We start from the raw sequence: 14,620 nt of genomic DNA on the forward strand, positions 1-14,620 counted from the left end.
ATTTTCGGGGGAAAAAAATTATCCGAAGAGGAAAAGCCAAAAGCTGAAAAATTAAAAATAAATATTATCAAAAAATAAAAAAGCGGGCAAAAAATAAGAGGGGTGCAACACGTGGACTTCCCAGGGGGCCACCCATCCTAGTACTACTCTCGCCCAAGCACGCTTAACTGCGGAGTTCTGATGGGATCCGGTGCATTAGTGCTGGTATGATCGCACCCATGACTTGCCCATCGAAACTCCCTTTTATGACAAAGCAGCAGACCTCGACGGCCCGAGACATTCGCGCCGCCGGGGCCGTTCTGGCGTAGTATTCAACGCGCTGGTCCCGCTATGCGGCATGGCACCGCCAGTCTCCGGACTCAGTTTATTTTCGGGGGAAAAAAATTATCCGAAGAGGAAAAGCCAAAAGCCGAAAAATTAAAAATAAATATTATCAAAAAATAAAAAAGCGGGCAAAAAATAAAAGGGGTGCAACACGAGGACTTCCCAGGGGGTCACCCATCCTAATACTATTCTCGCCCAAGCACGCTTAACTACGGAGTTCTGATGGGATCCGGTGGCTTAGTGCTGGTATGATCGAACCCATGACATGCCCATCGAAACTCCCTTTTATGACAAAGCAGCAGACCTCGACGGCCCGAGACATTCGCGCCGCCGGGGCCGTTCTGGCGTAGGATTCAACGCGCTGGTCCCGCTATGCGGCATGGCACCGCCAGTCTCCGGACTCAGTTTATTTTCGGGGGAAAAAAATTATCCGAAGAAGAAAGGCCAAAAGCCGAAAAATTAAAAATAAATATTATCAAAAAATAAAAAAGCGGGCAAAAAATAAAAGGGGTGCAACACGAGGACTTCCCAGGGGGTCACCCATCCTAGTACTACTCTCGCCCAAGCACGCTTAACTGCGGAGTTCTGATGGGATCCGGTGCATTAGTGCTGGTATGATCGCACGCATGACATGCCCTTCGAAACTACCTTTTATGACAAAGCAGCAGACCTCGACGGCCCGAGACATTCGCGCCGCCGGGGCCGTTCTGGCGTAGGATTCAACGCGCTGGTCCCGCTATGCGGCGTGGCACCGCCAGTCTCCGGACTCAGTTTATTTTCGAGAAAAAAAAATTATCCGAAGAGGAAAAGCCAAAAGCCGAAAAATTAAAAATAAATATTATGAAAAAATAAAAAAGCGGGCAAAAAATAAATAGGGTGCAACACGAGGACTTCCGAGGGGGTCACCCATCCTAGTACTACTCTCGCCCAAGCCCGCTTAACTGCGGAGTTCTGATGGGATCCGGTGCATTAGTGCTGGTATGATCGCACCCATGACATGCCCTTCGAAACTCCCTTTTATGACAAAGCAGCAGACCTCGACGGCCCGAGACATTCGCGCCGCCGGGGCCGTTCTGGCGTAGGATTCAACGCGCTGCTCCCGCTATGCGGCATGGCACCGCCAGTCTCCGGACTCAGTTTATTTTCGGGGAAAAAAAATTATCCGAAGAGGAAAAGCCAAAAGCCGAAAAATTAAAAATAAATATTATGAAAAAATAAAAAAGCGGGCAAAAAATAAATGGGGTGCAACACGAGGACTTCCCAGGGGGTCACCCATCCTAGTACTACTCTCGCCCAAGCCCGCTTAACTGCGGAGTTCTGATGGGATCCGGTGCATTAGTGCTGGTATGATCGCACCCATGACATGCCCTTCGAAACTCCCTTTTATGACAAAGCAGCAGACCTCGACGGCCCGAGACATTCGCGCCGCCGGGGCCGTTCTGGCGTAGGATTCAACGCGCTGCTCCCGCTATGCGGCATGGCACCGCCAGTCTCCGGACTCAGTTTATTTTCGGGGGAAAAAAATTATCCGAAGAGGAAAAGCCAAAAGCCGAAAAATTAAAAATAAATATTATGAAAAAATAAAAAAGCGGGCAAAAAATAAAAGGGGTGCAATACGAGGACTTCCCGGGGGTCACCCATCCTAGTACTAATCTCGCCCAAGCACGCTTAACTGCGGAGTTCTGATGGGATCCGGTGCATTAGTGCTGGTATGATCGCACCCATGACTTGCCCATCGAAACTCCCTTTTATGACAAAGCAGCAGACCTCGACGGCCCGAGACATTCGCGCCGCCGGGGCCGTTCTGGCGTAGTATTCAACGCGCTGGTCCCGCTATGCGGCATGGCACCGCCAGTCTCCGGACTCAGTTTATTTTCGGGGGAAAAAAATTATCCGAAGAGGAAAAGCCAAAAGCTGAAAAATTAAAAATAAATATTATCAAAAAATAAAAAAGCGGGCAAAAAATAAGAGGGGTGCAACACGAGGACTTCCCAGGGGGCCACCCATCCTAGTACTACTCTCGCCCAAGCACGCTTAACTGCGGAGTTCTGATGGGATCCGGTGCATTAGTGCTGGTATGATCGCACCCATGACTTGCCCATCGAAACTCCCTTTTATGACAAAGCAGCAGACCTCGACGGCCCGAGACATTCGCGCCGCCGGGGCCGTTCTGGCGTAGTATTCAACGCGCTGGTCCCGCTATGCGGCATGGCACCGCCAGTCTCCGGACTCAGTTTATTTTCGGGGGAAAAAAATTATCCGAAGAGGAAAAGCCAAAAGCCGAAAAATTAAAAATAAATATTATCAAAAAATAAAAAAGCGGGCAAAAAATAAAAGGGGTGCAACACGAGGACTTCCCAGGGGGTCACCCATCCTAATACTATTCTCGCCCAAGCACGCTTAACTACGGAGTTCTGATGGGATCCGGTGGCTTAGTGCTGGTATGATCGAACCCATGACATGCCCATCGAAACTCCCTTTTATGACAAAGCAGCAGACCTCGACGGCCCGAGACATTCGCGCCGCCGGGGCCGTTCTGGCGTAGGATTCAACGCGCTGGTCCCGCTATGCGGCATGGCACCGCCAGTCTCCGGACTCAGTTTATTTTCGGGGGAAAAAAATTATCCGAAGAAGAAAAGCCAAAAGCCGAAAAATTAAAAATAAATATTATCAAAAAATAAAAAAGCGGGCAAAAAATAAAAGGGGTGCAACACGAGGACTTCCCAGGGGGTCACCCATCCTAGTACTACTCTCGCCCAAGCACGCTTAACTGCGGAGTTCTGATGGGATCCGGTGCATTAGTGCTGGTATGATCGCACGCATGACATGCCCTTCGAAACTACCTTTTATGACAAAGCAGCAGACCTCGACGGCCCGAGACATTCGCGCCGCCGGGGCCGTTCTGGCGTAGGATTCAACGCGCTGGTCCCGCTATGCGGCATGGCACCGCCAGTCTCCGGACTCAGTTTATTTTCGAGAAAAAAAAATTATCCGAAGAGGAAAAGCCAAAAGCCGAAAAATTAAAAATAAATATTATGAAAAAATAAAAAAGCGGGCAAAAAATAAATAGGGTGCAACACGAGGACTTCCGAGGGGGTCACCCATCCTAGTACTACTCTCGCCCAAGCCCGCTTAACTGCGGAGTTCTGATGGGATCCGGTGCATTAGTGCTGGTATGATCGCACCCATGACATGCCCTTCGAAACTCCCTTTTATGACAAAGCAGCAGACCTCGACGGCCCGAGACATTCGCGCCGCCGGGGCCGTTCTGGCGTAGGATTCAACGCGCTGCTCCCGCTATGCGGCATGGCACCGCCAGTCTCCGGACTCAGTTTATTTTCGGGGAAAAAAAATTATCCGAAGAGGAAAAGCCAAAAGCCGAAAAATTAAAAATAAATATTATGAAAAAATAAAAAAGCGGGCAAAAAATAAATGGGGTGCAACACGAGGACTTCCCAGGGGGTCACCCATCCTAGTACTACTCTCGCCCAAGCCCGCTTAACTGCGGAGTTCTGATGGGATCCGGTGCATTAGTGCTGGTATGATCGCACCCATGACATGCCCTTCGAAACTCCCTTTTATGACAAAGCAGCAGACCTCGACGGCCCGAGACATTCGCGCCGCCGGGGCCGTTCTGGCGTAGGATTCAACGCGCTGCTCCCGCTATGCGGCATGGCACCGCCAGTCTCCGGACTCAGTTTATTTTCGGGGGAAAAAAATTATCCGAAGAGGAAAAGCCAAAAGCCGAAAAATTAAAAATAAATATTATGAAAAAATAAAAAAGCGGGCAAAAAATAAAAGGGGTGCAATACGAGGACTTCCCGGGGGTCACCCATCCTAGTACTAATCTCGCCCAAGCACGCTTAACTGCGGAGTTCTGATGGGATCCGGTGCATTAGTGCTGGTATGATCGCACCCATGACTTGCCCATCGAAACTCCCTTTTATGACAAAGCAGCAGACCTCGACGGCCCGAGACATTCGCGCCGCCGGGGCCGTTCTGGCGTAGTATTCAACGCGCTGGTCCCGCTATGCGGCATGGCACCGCCAGTCTCCGGACTCAGTTTATTTTCGGGGGAAAAAAATTATCCGAAGAGGAAAAGCCAAAAGCTGAAAAATTAAAAATAAATATTATCAAAAAATAAAAAAGCGGGCAAAAAATAAGAGGGGTGCAACACGAGGACTTCCCAGGGGGCCACCCATCCTAGTACTACTCTCGCCCAAGCACGCTTAACTGCGGAGTTCTGATGGGATCCGGTGCATTAGTGCTGGTATGATCGCACCCATGACTTGCCCATCGAAACTCCCTTTTATGACAAAGCAGCAGACCTCGACGGCCCGAGACATTCGCGCCGCCGGGGCCGTTCTGGCGTAGTATTCAACGCGCTGGTCCCGCTATGCGGCATGGCACCGCCAGTCTCCGGACTCAGTTTATTTTCGGGGGAAAAAAATTATCCGAAGAGGAAAAGCCAAAAGCCGAAAAATTAAAAATAAATATTATCAAAAAATAAAAAAGCGGGCAAAAAATAAAAGGGGTGCAACACGAGGACTTCCCAGGGGGTCACCCATCCTAGTACTATTCTCGCCCAAGCACGCTTAACTACGGAGTTCTGATGGGATCCGGTGCCTTAGTGCTGGTATGATCGCACCCATGACATGCCCATCGAAACTCCCTTTTATGACAAAGCAGCAGACCTCGACGGCCCGAGACATTCGCGCCGCCGGGGCCGTTCTGGCGTAGGATTCAACGCGCTGGTCCCGCTATGCGGCATGGCACCGCCAGTCTCCGGACTCAGTTTATTTTCGGGAGAAAAAAATTATCCGAAGAAGAAAAGCCAAAAGCCGAAAAATTAAAAATAAATATTATCAAAAAATAAAAAAGCGGGCAAAAAATAAAAGGGGTGCAACACGAGGACTTCCCAGGGGGTCACCCATCCTAGTACTACTCTCGCCCAAGCACGCTTAACTGCGGAGTTCTGATGGGATCCGGTGCATTAGTGCTGGTATGATCGCACGCATGACATGCCCTTCGAAACTACCTTTTATGACAAAGCAGCAGACCTCGACGGCCCGAGACATTCGCGCCGCCGGGGCCGTTCTGGCGTAGGATTCAACGCGCTGGTCCCGCTATGCGGCATGGCACCGCCAGTCTCCGGACTCAGTTTATTTTCGAGAAAAAAAAATTATCCGTAGAGGAAAAGCCAAAAGCCGAAAAATTAAAAATAAATATTATGAAAAAATAAAAAAGCGGGCAAAAAATAAATAGGGTGCAACACGAGGACTTCCGAGGGGGTCACCCATCCTAGTACTACTCTCGCCCGAGCCCGCTTAACTGCGGAGTTCTGATGGGATCCGGTGCATTAGTGCTGGTATGATCGCACCCATGACATGCCCTTCGAAACTCCCTTTTATGACAAAGCAGCAGACCTCGACGGCCCGAGACATTCGCGCCGCCGGGGCCGTTCTGGCGTAGGATTCAACGCGCTGCTCCCGCTATGCGGCATGGCACCGCCAGTCTCCGGACTCAGTTTATTTTCGGGGAAAAAAAATTATCCGAAGAGGAAAAGCCAAAAGCCGAAAAATTAAAAATAAATATTATGAAAAAATAAAAAAGCGGGCAAAAAATAAATGGGGTGCAACACGAGGACTTCCCAAGGGGTCACCCATCCTAGTACTACTCTCGCCCAAGCCCGCTTAACTGCGGAGTTCTGATGGGATCCGGTGCATTAGTGCTGGTATGATCGCACCCATGACATGCCCTTCGAAACTCCCTTTTATGACAAAGCAGCAGACCTCGACGGCCCGAGACATTCGCGCCGCCGGGGCCGTTCTGGCGTAGGATTCAACGCGCTGCTCCCGCTATGCGGCATGGCACCGCCAGTCTCCGGACTCAGTTTATTTTCGGGGGAAAAAAATTATCCGAAGAGGAAAAGCCAAAAGCCGAAAAATTAAAAATAAATATTATGAAAAAATAAAAAAGCGGGCAAAAAATAAAAGGGGTGCAATACGAGGACTTCCCGGGGGTCACCCATCCTAGTACTAATCTCGCCCAAGCACGCTTAACTGCGGAGTTCTGATGGGATCCGGTGCATTAGTGCTGGTATGATCGCACCCATGACTTGCCCATCGAAACTCCCTTTTATGACAAAGCAGCAGACCTCGACGGCCCGAGACATTCGCGCCGCCGGGGCCGTTCTGGCGTAGTATTCAACGCGCTGGTCCCGCTATGCGGCATGGCACCGCCAGTCTCCGGACTCAGTTTATTTTCGGGGAAAAAAAATTATCCGAAGAGGAAAAGCCAAAAGCCGAAAAATTAAAAATAAATATTATGAAAAAATAAAAAAGCGGGCAAAAAATAAATGGGGTGCAACACGAGGACTTCCCAGGGGGTCACCCATCCTAGTACTACTCTCGCCCAAGCCCGCTTAACTGCGGAGTTCTGATGGGATCCGGTGCATTAGTGCTGGTATGATCGCACGCATGACATGCCCTTCGAAACTACCTTTTATGACAAAGCAGCAGACCTCGACGGCCCGAGACATTCGCGCCGCCGGGGCCGTTCTGGCGTAGGATTCAACGCGCTGCTCCCGCTATGCGGCATGGCACCGCCAGTCTCCGGACTCAGTTTATTTTCGGGGGAAAAAAATTATCCGAAGAGGAAAAGCCAAAAGCCGAAAAATTAAAAATAAATATTATGAAAAAATAAAAAAGCGGGCAAAAAATAAAAGGGGTGCAATACGAGGACTTCCCGGGGGTCACCCATCCTAGTACTAATCTCGCCCAAGCACGCTTAACTGCGGAGTTCTGATGGGATCCGGTGCATTAGTGCTGGTATGATCGCACCCATGACTTGCCCATCGAAACTCCCTTTTATGACAAAGCAGCAGACCTCGACGGCCCGAGACATTCGCGCCGCCGGGGCCGTTCTAGCGTAGTATTCAACGCGCTGGTCCCGCTATGCGGCATGGCACCGCCAGTCTCCGGACTCAGTTTATTTTCGGGGGAAAAAAATTATCCGAAGAGGAAAAGCCAAAAGCTGAAAAATTAAAAATAAATATTATCAAAAAATAAAAAAGCGGGCAAAAAATAAGAGGGGTGCAACACGAGGACTTCCCAGGGGGCCACCCATCCTAGTACTACTCTCGCCCAAGCACGCTTAACTGCGGAGTTCTGATGGGATCCGGTGCATTAGTGCTGGTATGATCGCACGCATGACATGCCCTTCGAAACTACCTTTTATGACAAAGCAGCAGACCTCGACGGCCCGAGACATTCGCGCCGCCGGGGCCGTTCTGGCGTAGGATTCAACGCGCTGGTCCCGCTATGCGGCATGGCACCGCCAGTCTCCGGACTCAGTTTATTTTCGGAGGAAAAAAATTATCCGAAGAAGAAAAGCCAAAAGCCAAAAAATTAAAAATAAATATTATCAAAAAATAAAAAAGCGGGCAAAAAATAAAAGGGGTGCAACACGAGGACTTCCCAGGGGGTCACCCATCCTAGTACTACTCTCGCCCAAGCACGCTTAACTGCGGAGTTCTGATGGGATCCGGTGCATTAGTGCTGGTATGATCGCACGCATGACATGCCCTTCGAAACTACCTTTTATGACAAAGCAGCAGACCTCGACGGCCCGAGACATTCGCGCCGCCGGGGCCGTTCTGGCGTAGGATTCAACGCGCTGGTCCCGCTATGCGGCATGGCACCGCCAGTCTCCGGACTCAGTTTATTTTCGAGAAAAAAAAATTATCCGAAGAGGAAAAGCCAAAAGCCGAAAAATTAAAAATAAATATTATGAAAAAATAAAAAAGCGGGCAAAAAATAAATAGGGTGCAACACGAGGACTTCCGAGGGGGTCACCCATCCTAGTACTACTCTCGCCCAAGCCCGCTTAACTGCGGAGTTCTGATGGGATCCGGTGCATTAGTGCTGGTATGATCGCACCCATGACATGCCCTTCGAAACTCCCTTTTATGACAAAGCAGCAGACCTCGACGGCCCGAGACATTCGCGCCGCCGGGGCCGTTCTGGCGTAGGATTCAACGCGCTGCTCCCGCTATGCGGCATGGCACCGCCAGTCTCCGGACTCAGTTTATTTTCGGAGAAAAAAAATTATCCGAAGAGGAAAAGCCAAAAGCCGAAAAATTAAAAATAAATATTATGAAAAAATAAAAAAGCGGGCAAAAAATAAATGGGGTGCAACACGAGGACTTCCCAGGGGGTCACCCATCCTAGTACTACTCTCGCCCAAGCCCGCTTAACTGCGGAGTTCTGATGGGATCCGGTGCATTAGTGCTGGTATGATCGCACCCATGACATGCCCTTCGAAACTCCCTTTTATGACAAAGCAGCAGACCTCGACGGCCCGAGACATTCGCGCCGCCGGGGCCGTTCTGGCGTAGGATTCAACGCGCTGCTCCCGCTATGCGGCATGGCACCGCCAGTCTCCGGACTCAGTTTATTTTTGGGGGAAAAAAATTATCCGAAGAGGAAAAGCCAAAAGCCGAAAAATTAAAAATAAATATTATGAAAAAATAAAAAAGCGGGCAAAAAATAAAAGGGGTGCAATACGAGGACTTCCCGGGGGTCACCCATCCTAGTACTAATCTCGCCCAAGCACGCTTAACTGCGGAGTTCTGATGGGATCCGGTGCATTAGTGCTGGTATGATCGCACCCATGACTTGCCCATCGAAACTCCCTTTTATGACAAAGCAGCAGACCTCGACGGCCCGAGACATTCGCGCCGCCGGGGCCGTTCTAGCGTAGTATTCAACGCGCTGGTCCCGCTATGCGGCATGGCACCGCCAGTCTCCGGACTCAGTTTATTTTCGGGGGAAAAAAATTATCCGAAGAGGAAAAGCCAAAAGCTGAAAAATTAAAAATAAATATTATCAAAAAATAAAAAAGCGGGCAAAAAATAAGAGGGGTGCAACACGAGGACTTCCCAGGGGGCCACCCATCCTAGTACTACTCTCGCCCAAGCACGCTTAACTGCGGAGTTCTGATGGGATCCGGTGCATTAGTGCTGGTATGATCGCACCCATGACTTGCCCATCGAAACTCCCTTTTATGACAAAGCAGCAGACCTCGACGGCCCGAGACATTCGCGCCGCCGGGGCCGTTCTGGCGTAGTATTCAACGCGCTGGTCCCGCTATGCGGCATGGCACCGCCAGTCTCCGGACTCAGTTTATTTTCGGGGGAAAAAAATTATCCGAAGAGGAAAAGCCAAAAGCCGAAAAATTAAAAATAAATATTATCAAAAAATAAAAAAGCGGGCAAAAAATAAAAGGGGTGCAACACGAGGACTTCCCAGGGGGTCACCCATCCTAGTACTATTCTCGCCCAAGCACGCTTAACTACGGAGTTCTGATGGGATCCGGTGCCTTAGTGCTGGTATGATCGCACCCATGACATGCCCATCGAAACTCCCTTTTATGACAAAGCAGCAGACCTCGACGGCCCGAGACATTCGCGCCGCCGGGGCCGTTCTGGCGTAGGATTCAACGCGCTGGTCCCGCTATGCGGCATGGCACCGCCAGTCTCCGGACTCAGTTTATTTTCGGGAGAAAAAAATTATCCGAAGAAGAAAAGCCAAAAGCCGAAAAATTAAAAATAAATATTATCAAAAAATAAAAAAGCGGGCAAAAAATAAAAGGGGTGCAACACGAGGACTTCCCAGGGGGTCACCCATCCTAGTACTACTCTCGCCCAAGCACGCTTAACTGCGGAGTTCTGATGGGATCCGGTGCATTAGTGCTGGTATGATCGCACGCATGACATGCCCTTCGAAACTACCTTTTATGACAAAGCAGCAGACCTCGACGGCCCGAGACATTCGCGCCGCCGGGGCCGTTCTGGCGTAGGATTCAACGCGCTGGTCCCGCTATGCGGCATGGCACCGCCAGTCTCCGGACTCAGTTTATTTTCGAGAAAAAAAAATTATCCGAAGAGGAAAAGCCAAAAGCCGAAAAATTAAAAATAAATATTATGAAAAAATAAAAAAGCGGGCAAAAAATAAATAGGGTGCAACACGAGGACTTCCGAGGGGGTCACCCATCCTAGTACTACTCTCGCCCAAGCCCGCTTAACTGCGGAGTTCTGATGGGATCCGGTGCATTAGTGCTGGTATGATCGCACCCATGACATGCCCTTCGAAACTCCCTTTTATGACAAAGCAGCAGACCTCGACGGCCCGAGACATTCGCGCCGCCGGGGCCGTTCTGGCGTAGGATTCAACGCGCTGCTCCCGCTATGCGGCATGGCACCGCCAGTCTCCGGACTCAGTTTATTTTCGGGGAAAAAAAATTATCCGAAGAGGAAAAGCCAAAAGCCGAAAAATTAAAAATAAATATTATGAAAAAATAAAAAAGCGGGCAAAAAATAAATGGGGTGCAACACGAGGACTTCCCAGGGGGTCACCCATCCTAGTACTACTCTCGCCCAAGCCCGCTTAACTGCGGAGTTCTGATGGGATCCGGTGCATTAGTGCTGGTATGATCGCACCCATGACATGCCCTTCGAAACTCCCTTTTATGACAAAGCAGCAGACCTCGACGGCCCGAGACATTCGCGCCGCCGGGGCCGTTCTGGCGTAGGATTCAACGCGCTGCTCCCGCTATGCGGCATGGCACCGCCAGTCTCCGGACTCAGTTTATTTTCGGGGGAAAAAAATTATCCGAAGAGGAAAAGCCAAAAGCCGAAAAATTAAAAATAAATATTATGAAAAAATAAAAAAGCGGGCAAAAAATAAAAGTGGTGCAATACGAGGACTTCCCGGGGGTCACCCATCCTAGTACTAATCTCGCCCAAGCACGCTTAACTGCGGAGTTCTGATGGGATCCGGTGCATTAGTGCTGGTATGATCGCACCCATGACTTGCCCATCGAAACTCCCTTTTATGACAAAGCAGCAGACCTCGACGGCCCGAGACATTCGCGCCGCCGGGGCCGTTCTGGCGTAGGATTCAACGCGCTGGTCCCGCTATGCGGCATGGCACCGCCAGTCTCCGGACTCAGTTTATTTTCGAGAAAAAAAAATTATCCGAAGAGGAAAAGCCAAAAGCCGAAAAATTAAAAATAAATATTATGAAAAAATAAAAAAGCGGGCAAAAAATAAATAGGGTGCAACACGAGGACTTCCGAGGGGGTCACCCATCCTAGTACTACTCTCGCCCAAGCCCGCTTAACTGCGGAGTTCTGATGGGATCCGGTGCATTAGTGCTGGTATGATCGCACCCATGACATGCCCTTCGAAACTCCCTTTTATGACAAAGCAGCAGACCTCGACGGCCCGAGACATTCGCGCCGCCGGGGCCGTTCTGGCGTAGGATTCAACGCGCTGCTCCCGCTATGCGGCATGGCACCGCCAGTCTCCGGACTCAGTTTATTTTCGGGGAAAAAAAATTATCCGAAGAGGAAAAGCCAAAAGCCGAAAAATTAAAAATAAATATTATGAAAAAATAAAAAAGCGGGCAAAAAATAAATGGGGTGCAACACGAGGACTTCCCAGGGGGTCACCCATCCTAGTACTACTCTCGCCCAAGCCCGCTTAACTGCGGAGTTCTGATGGGATCCGGTGCATTAGTGCTGGTATGATCGCACCCATGACATGCCCTTCGAAACTCCCTTTTATGACAAAGCAGCAGACCTCGACGGCCCGAGACATTCGCGCCGCCGGGGCCGTTCTGGCGTAGGATTCAACGCGCTGCTCCCGCTATGCGGCATGGCACCGCCAGTCTCCGGACTCAGTTTATTTTCGGGGGAAAAAAATTATCCGAAGAGGAAAAGCCAAAAGCCGAAAAATTAAAAATAAATATTATGAAAAAATAAAAAAGCGGGCAAAAAATAAAAGGGGTGCAATACGAGGACTTCCCGGGGGTCACCCATCCTAGTACTAATCTCGCCCAAGCACGCTTAACTGCGGAGTTCTGATGGGATCCGGTGCATTAGTGCTGGTATGATCGCACCCATGACTTGCCCATCGAAACTCCCTTTTATGACAAAGCAGCAGACCTCGACGGCCCGAGACATTCGCGCCGCCGGGGCCGTTCTGGCGTAGTATTCAACGCGCTGGTCCCGCTATGCGGCATGGCACCGCCAGTCTCCGGACTCAGTTTATTTTCGGGGGAAAAAAATTATCCGAAGAGGAAAAGCCAAAAGCTGAAAAATTAAAAATAAATATTATCAAAAAATAAAAAAGCGGGCAAAAAATAAGAGGGGTGCAACACGAGGACTTCCCAGGGGGCCACCCATCCTAGTACTACTCTCGCCCAAGCACGCTTAACTGCGGAGTTCTGATGGGATCCGGTGCATTAGTGCTGGTATGATCGCACCCATGACTTGCCCATCGAAACTCCCTTTTATGACAAAGCAGCAGACCTCGACGGCCCGAGACATTCGCGCCGCCGGGGCCGTTCTGGCGTAGTATTCAACGCGCTGGTCCCGCTATGCGGCATGGCACCGCCAGTCTCCGGACTCAGTTTATTTTCGGGGGAAAAAAATTATCCGAAGAGGAAAAGCCAAAAGCCGAAAAATTAAAAATAAATATTATCAAAAAATAAAAAAGCGGGCAAAAAATAAAAGGGGTGCAACACGAGGACTTCCCTGGGGGTCACCCATCCTAGTACTATTCTCGCCCAAGCACGCTTAACTACGGAGTTCTGATGGGATCCGGTGCCTTAGTGCTGGTATGATCGCACCCATGACATGCCCATCGAAACTCCCTTTTATGACAAAGCAGCAGACCTCGACGGCCCGAGACATTCGCGCCGCCGGGGCCGTTCTGGCGTAGGATTCAACGCGCTGGTCCCGCTATGCGGCATGGCACCGCCAGTCTCCGGACTCAGTTTATTTTCGGGAGAAAAAAATTATCCGAAGAAGAAAAGCCAAAAGCCGAAAAATTAAAAATAAATATTATCAAAAAATAAAAAAGCGGGCAAAAAATAAAAGGGGTGCAACACGAGGACTTCCCAGGGGGTCACCCATCCTAGTACTACTCTCGCCCAAGCACGCTTAACTGCGGAGTTCTGATGGGATCCGGTGCATTAGTGCTGGTATGATCGCACGCATGACATGCCCTTCGAAACTACCTTTTATGACAAAGCAGCAGACCTCGACGGCCCGAGACATTCGCGCCGCCGGGGCCGTTCTGGCGTAGGATTCAACGCGCTGGTCCCGCTATGCGGCATGGCACCGCCAGTCTCCGGACTCAGTTTATTTTCGGAGGAAAAAAATTATCCGAAGAAGAAAAGCCAAAAGCCAAAAAATTAAAAATAAATATTATCAAAAAATAAAAAAGCGGGCAAAAAATAAAAGGGGTGCAACACGAGGACTTCCCAGGGGGTCACCCATCCTAGTACTACTCTCGCCCAAGCACGCTTAACTGCGGAGTTCTGATGGGATCCGGTGCATTAGTGCTGGTATGATCGCACGCATGACATGCCCTTCGAAACTACCTTTTATGACAAAGCAGCAGACCTCGACGGCCCGAGACATTCGCGCCGCCGGGGCCGTTCTGGCGTAGGATTCAACGCGCTGGTCCCGCTATGCGGCATGGCACCGCCAGTCTCCGGACTCAGTTTATTTTCGAGAAAAAAAAATTATCCGAAGAGGAAAAGCCAAAAGCCGAAAAATTAAAAATAAATATTATGAAAAAATAAAAAAGCGGGCAAAAAATAAATAGGGTGCAACACGAGGACTTCCGAGGGGGTCACCCATCCTAGTACTACTCTCGCCCAAGCCCGCTTAACTGCGGAGTTCTGATGGGATCCGGTGCATTAGTGCTGGTATGATCGCACCCATGACATGCCCTTCGAAACTCCCTTTTATGACAAAGCAGCAGACCTCGACGGCCCGAGACATTCGCGCCGCCGGGGCCGTTCTGGCGTAGGATTCAACGCGCTGCTCCCGCTATGCGGCATGGCACCGCCAGTCTCCGGACTCAGTTTATTTTCGGAGAAAAAAAATTATCCGAAGAGGAAAAGCCAAAAGCCGAAAAATTAAAAATAAATATTATGAAAAAATAAAAAAGCGGGCAAAAAATAAATGGGGTGCAACACGAGGACTTCCCAGGGGGTCACCCATCCTAGTACTACTCTCGCCCAAGCCCGCTTAACTGCGGAGTTCTGATGGGATCCGGTGCATTAGTGCTGGTATGATCGCACCCATGACATGCCCTTCGAAACTCCCTTTTATGACAAAGCAGCAGACCTCGACGGCCCGAGACATTCGCGCCGCCGGGGCCGTTCTGGCGTAGGATTCAACGCGCTGCTCCCGCTATGCGGCATGGCACCGCCAGTCT

The 14,620-nt window shown here is 50.0% G+C and overlaps 40 non-coding genes across 40 annotated transcripts; all 40 read right to left on the reverse strand.

The window, feature by feature from the left end:
• Window positions 1-99: 99 nt before the first annotated feature.
• On the reverse strand, window positions 100-218 carry LOC149767545 (5S ribosomal RNA). Its single transcript, XR_016400696.1, has one exon. It is a non-coding gene; the product is annotated as a 5S ribosomal RNA (ribosomal RNA).
• Window positions 219-465: 247 nt separating this feature from the next.
• LOC149767546 (5S ribosomal RNA) lies at window positions 466-584 on the reverse strand. Its single transcript, XR_016408921.1, has one exon. It is a non-coding gene; the product is annotated as a 5S ribosomal RNA (ribosomal RNA).
• Window positions 585-831: 247 nt separating this feature from the next.
• Window positions 832-950, reverse strand: LOC149767547 (5S ribosomal RNA). The gene has a single exon (XR_016402690.1). It is a non-coding gene; the product is annotated as a 5S ribosomal RNA (ribosomal RNA).
• Window positions 951-1,197: 247 nt separating this feature from the next.
• Window positions 1,198-1,316, reverse strand: LOC149767548 (5S ribosomal RNA). Its single transcript, XR_016406333.1, has one exon. It is a non-coding gene; the product is annotated as a 5S ribosomal RNA (ribosomal RNA).
• A 247-nt stretch (window positions 1,317-1,563) lies between these two features.
• LOC149767549 (5S ribosomal RNA) lies at window positions 1,564-1,682 on the reverse strand. The gene has a single exon (XR_016402958.1). It is a non-coding gene; the product is annotated as a 5S ribosomal RNA (ribosomal RNA).
• Window positions 1,683-1,929: 247 nt separating this feature from the next.
• On the reverse strand, window positions 1,930-2,047 carry LOC149767550 (5S ribosomal RNA). Its single transcript, XR_016404709.1, has one exon. It is a non-coding gene; the product is annotated as a 5S ribosomal RNA (ribosomal RNA).
• Window positions 2,048-2,294: 247 nt separating this feature from the next.
• LOC149767551 (5S ribosomal RNA) lies at window positions 2,295-2,413 on the reverse strand. The gene has a single exon (XR_016401261.1). It is a non-coding gene; the product is annotated as a 5S ribosomal RNA (ribosomal RNA).
• Window positions 2,414-2,660: 247 nt separating this feature from the next.
• Window positions 2,661-2,779, reverse strand: LOC149767552 (5S ribosomal RNA). The gene has a single exon (XR_016408922.1). It is a non-coding gene; the product is annotated as a 5S ribosomal RNA (ribosomal RNA).
• A 247-nt stretch (window positions 2,780-3,026) lies between these two features.
• On the reverse strand, window positions 3,027-3,145 carry LOC149767553 (5S ribosomal RNA). Its single transcript, XR_016402691.1, has one exon. It is a non-coding gene; the product is annotated as a 5S ribosomal RNA (ribosomal RNA).
• Window positions 3,146-3,392: 247 nt separating this feature from the next.
• On the reverse strand, window positions 3,393-3,511 carry LOC149767554 (5S ribosomal RNA). Its single transcript, XR_016406334.1, has one exon. It is a non-coding gene; the product is annotated as a 5S ribosomal RNA (ribosomal RNA).
• A 247-nt stretch (window positions 3,512-3,758) lies between these two features.
• LOC149767555 (5S ribosomal RNA) lies at window positions 3,759-3,877 on the reverse strand. Its single transcript, XR_016402960.1, has one exon. It is a non-coding gene; the product is annotated as a 5S ribosomal RNA (ribosomal RNA).
• Window positions 3,878-4,124: 247 nt separating this feature from the next.
• Window positions 4,125-4,242, reverse strand: LOC149767556 (5S ribosomal RNA). The gene has a single exon (XR_016404710.1). It is a non-coding gene; the product is annotated as a 5S ribosomal RNA (ribosomal RNA).
• A 247-nt stretch (window positions 4,243-4,489) lies between these two features.
• Window positions 4,490-4,608, reverse strand: LOC149767557 (5S ribosomal RNA). Its single transcript, XR_016401262.1, has one exon. It is a non-coding gene; the product is annotated as a 5S ribosomal RNA (ribosomal RNA).
• A 247-nt stretch (window positions 4,609-4,855) lies between these two features.
• Window positions 4,856-4,974, reverse strand: LOC149767558 (5S ribosomal RNA). The gene has a single exon (XR_016401712.1). It is a non-coding gene; the product is annotated as a 5S ribosomal RNA (ribosomal RNA).
• Window positions 4,975-5,221: 247 nt separating this feature from the next.
• LOC149767559 (5S ribosomal RNA) lies at window positions 5,222-5,340 on the reverse strand. The gene has a single exon (XR_016402692.1). It is a non-coding gene; the product is annotated as a 5S ribosomal RNA (ribosomal RNA).
• A 247-nt stretch (window positions 5,341-5,587) lies between these two features.
• Window positions 5,588-5,706, reverse strand: LOC149767560 (5S ribosomal RNA). The gene has a single exon (XR_016406915.1). It is a non-coding gene; the product is annotated as a 5S ribosomal RNA (ribosomal RNA).
• A 247-nt stretch (window positions 5,707-5,953) lies between these two features.
• On the reverse strand, window positions 5,954-6,072 carry LOC149767561 (5S ribosomal RNA). Its single transcript, XR_016403335.1, has one exon. It is a non-coding gene; the product is annotated as a 5S ribosomal RNA (ribosomal RNA).
• Window positions 6,073-6,319: 247 nt separating this feature from the next.
• Window positions 6,320-6,437, reverse strand: LOC149767562 (5S ribosomal RNA). The gene has a single exon (XR_016404711.1). It is a non-coding gene; the product is annotated as a 5S ribosomal RNA (ribosomal RNA).
• A 247-nt stretch (window positions 6,438-6,684) lies between these two features.
• Window positions 6,685-6,803, reverse strand: LOC149767563 (5S ribosomal RNA). The gene has a single exon (XR_016406029.1). It is a non-coding gene; the product is annotated as a 5S ribosomal RNA (ribosomal RNA).
• Window positions 6,804-7,050: 247 nt separating this feature from the next.
• On the reverse strand, window positions 7,051-7,168 carry LOC149767564 (5S ribosomal RNA). The gene has a single exon (XR_016404712.1). It is a non-coding gene; the product is annotated as a 5S ribosomal RNA (ribosomal RNA).
• A 247-nt stretch (window positions 7,169-7,415) lies between these two features.
• LOC149767565 (5S ribosomal RNA) lies at window positions 7,416-7,534 on the reverse strand. The gene has a single exon (XR_016404926.1). It is a non-coding gene; the product is annotated as a 5S ribosomal RNA (ribosomal RNA).
• Window positions 7,535-7,781: 247 nt separating this feature from the next.
• On the reverse strand, window positions 7,782-7,900 carry LOC149767566 (5S ribosomal RNA). Its single transcript, XR_016402693.1, has one exon. It is a non-coding gene; the product is annotated as a 5S ribosomal RNA (ribosomal RNA).
• A 247-nt stretch (window positions 7,901-8,147) lies between these two features.
• On the reverse strand, window positions 8,148-8,266 carry LOC149767567 (5S ribosomal RNA). The gene has a single exon (XR_016406335.1). It is a non-coding gene; the product is annotated as a 5S ribosomal RNA (ribosomal RNA).
• Window positions 8,267-8,513: 247 nt separating this feature from the next.
• On the reverse strand, window positions 8,514-8,632 carry LOC149767568 (5S ribosomal RNA). Its single transcript, XR_016402961.1, has one exon. It is a non-coding gene; the product is annotated as a 5S ribosomal RNA (ribosomal RNA).
• A 247-nt stretch (window positions 8,633-8,879) lies between these two features.
• On the reverse strand, window positions 8,880-8,997 carry LOC149767569 (5S ribosomal RNA). The gene has a single exon (XR_016404713.1). It is a non-coding gene; the product is annotated as a 5S ribosomal RNA (ribosomal RNA).
• A 247-nt stretch (window positions 8,998-9,244) lies between these two features.
• Window positions 9,245-9,363, reverse strand: LOC149767570 (5S ribosomal RNA). Its single transcript, XR_016401263.1, has one exon. It is a non-coding gene; the product is annotated as a 5S ribosomal RNA (ribosomal RNA).
• A 247-nt stretch (window positions 9,364-9,610) lies between these two features.
• Window positions 9,611-9,729, reverse strand: LOC149767571 (5S ribosomal RNA). The gene has a single exon (XR_016401713.1). It is a non-coding gene; the product is annotated as a 5S ribosomal RNA (ribosomal RNA).
• Window positions 9,730-9,976: 247 nt separating this feature from the next.
• Window positions 9,977-10,095, reverse strand: LOC149767572 (5S ribosomal RNA). Its single transcript, XR_016402695.1, has one exon. It is a non-coding gene; the product is annotated as a 5S ribosomal RNA (ribosomal RNA).
• Window positions 10,096-10,342: 247 nt separating this feature from the next.
• Window positions 10,343-10,461, reverse strand: LOC149767573 (5S ribosomal RNA). Its single transcript, XR_016406337.1, has one exon. It is a non-coding gene; the product is annotated as a 5S ribosomal RNA (ribosomal RNA).
• A 247-nt stretch (window positions 10,462-10,708) lies between these two features.
• LOC149767574 (5S ribosomal RNA) lies at window positions 10,709-10,827 on the reverse strand. Its single transcript, XR_016402962.1, has one exon. It is a non-coding gene; the product is annotated as a 5S ribosomal RNA (ribosomal RNA).
• Window positions 10,828-11,074: 247 nt separating this feature from the next.
• On the reverse strand, window positions 11,075-11,192 carry LOC149767575 (5S ribosomal RNA). Its single transcript, XR_016407190.1, has one exon. It is a non-coding gene; the product is annotated as a 5S ribosomal RNA (ribosomal RNA).
• Window positions 11,193-11,439: 247 nt separating this feature from the next.
• LOC149767576 (5S ribosomal RNA) lies at window positions 11,440-11,558 on the reverse strand. The gene has a single exon (XR_016406338.1). It is a non-coding gene; the product is annotated as a 5S ribosomal RNA (ribosomal RNA).
• A 247-nt stretch (window positions 11,559-11,805) lies between these two features.
• Window positions 11,806-11,924, reverse strand: LOC149767577 (5S ribosomal RNA). The gene has a single exon (XR_016402963.1). It is a non-coding gene; the product is annotated as a 5S ribosomal RNA (ribosomal RNA).
• Window positions 11,925-12,171: 247 nt separating this feature from the next.
• LOC149767578 (5S ribosomal RNA) lies at window positions 12,172-12,289 on the reverse strand. Its single transcript, XR_016404714.1, has one exon. It is a non-coding gene; the product is annotated as a 5S ribosomal RNA (ribosomal RNA).
• A 247-nt stretch (window positions 12,290-12,536) lies between these two features.
• LOC149767579 (5S ribosomal RNA) lies at window positions 12,537-12,655 on the reverse strand. Its single transcript, XR_016401264.1, has one exon. It is a non-coding gene; the product is annotated as a 5S ribosomal RNA (ribosomal RNA).
• Window positions 12,656-12,902: 247 nt separating this feature from the next.
• LOC149767580 (5S ribosomal RNA) lies at window positions 12,903-13,021 on the reverse strand. Its single transcript, XR_016403862.1, has one exon. It is a non-coding gene; the product is annotated as a 5S ribosomal RNA (ribosomal RNA).
• Window positions 13,022-13,268: 247 nt separating this feature from the next.
• LOC149767581 (5S ribosomal RNA) lies at window positions 13,269-13,387 on the reverse strand. The gene has a single exon (XR_016402696.1). It is a non-coding gene; the product is annotated as a 5S ribosomal RNA (ribosomal RNA).
• A 247-nt stretch (window positions 13,388-13,634) lies between these two features.
• Window positions 13,635-13,753, reverse strand: LOC149767582 (5S ribosomal RNA). The gene has a single exon (XR_016402697.1). It is a non-coding gene; the product is annotated as a 5S ribosomal RNA (ribosomal RNA).
• Window positions 13,754-14,000: 247 nt separating this feature from the next.
• LOC149767583 (5S ribosomal RNA) lies at window positions 14,001-14,119 on the reverse strand. The gene has a single exon (XR_016406339.1). It is a non-coding gene; the product is annotated as a 5S ribosomal RNA (ribosomal RNA).
• A 247-nt stretch (window positions 14,120-14,366) lies between these two features.
• On the reverse strand, window positions 14,367-14,485 carry LOC149767584 (5S ribosomal RNA). Its single transcript, XR_016402964.1, has one exon. It is a non-coding gene; the product is annotated as a 5S ribosomal RNA (ribosomal RNA).
• Between the last annotated feature and the right edge of the window lie 135 nt (window positions 14,486-14,620).

Source organism: Phoenix dactylifera, chromosome 4, assembly GCF_051530095.1.
Source record: "Phoenix dactylifera cultivar Ajwa chromosome 4, Ajwa_hap1_PhDact_Kaust_v1.1, whole genome shotgun sequence".
Lineage (NCBI taxonomy): Eukaryota > Viridiplantae > Streptophyta > Magnoliopsida > Arecales > Arecaceae > Phoenix > Phoenix dactylifera.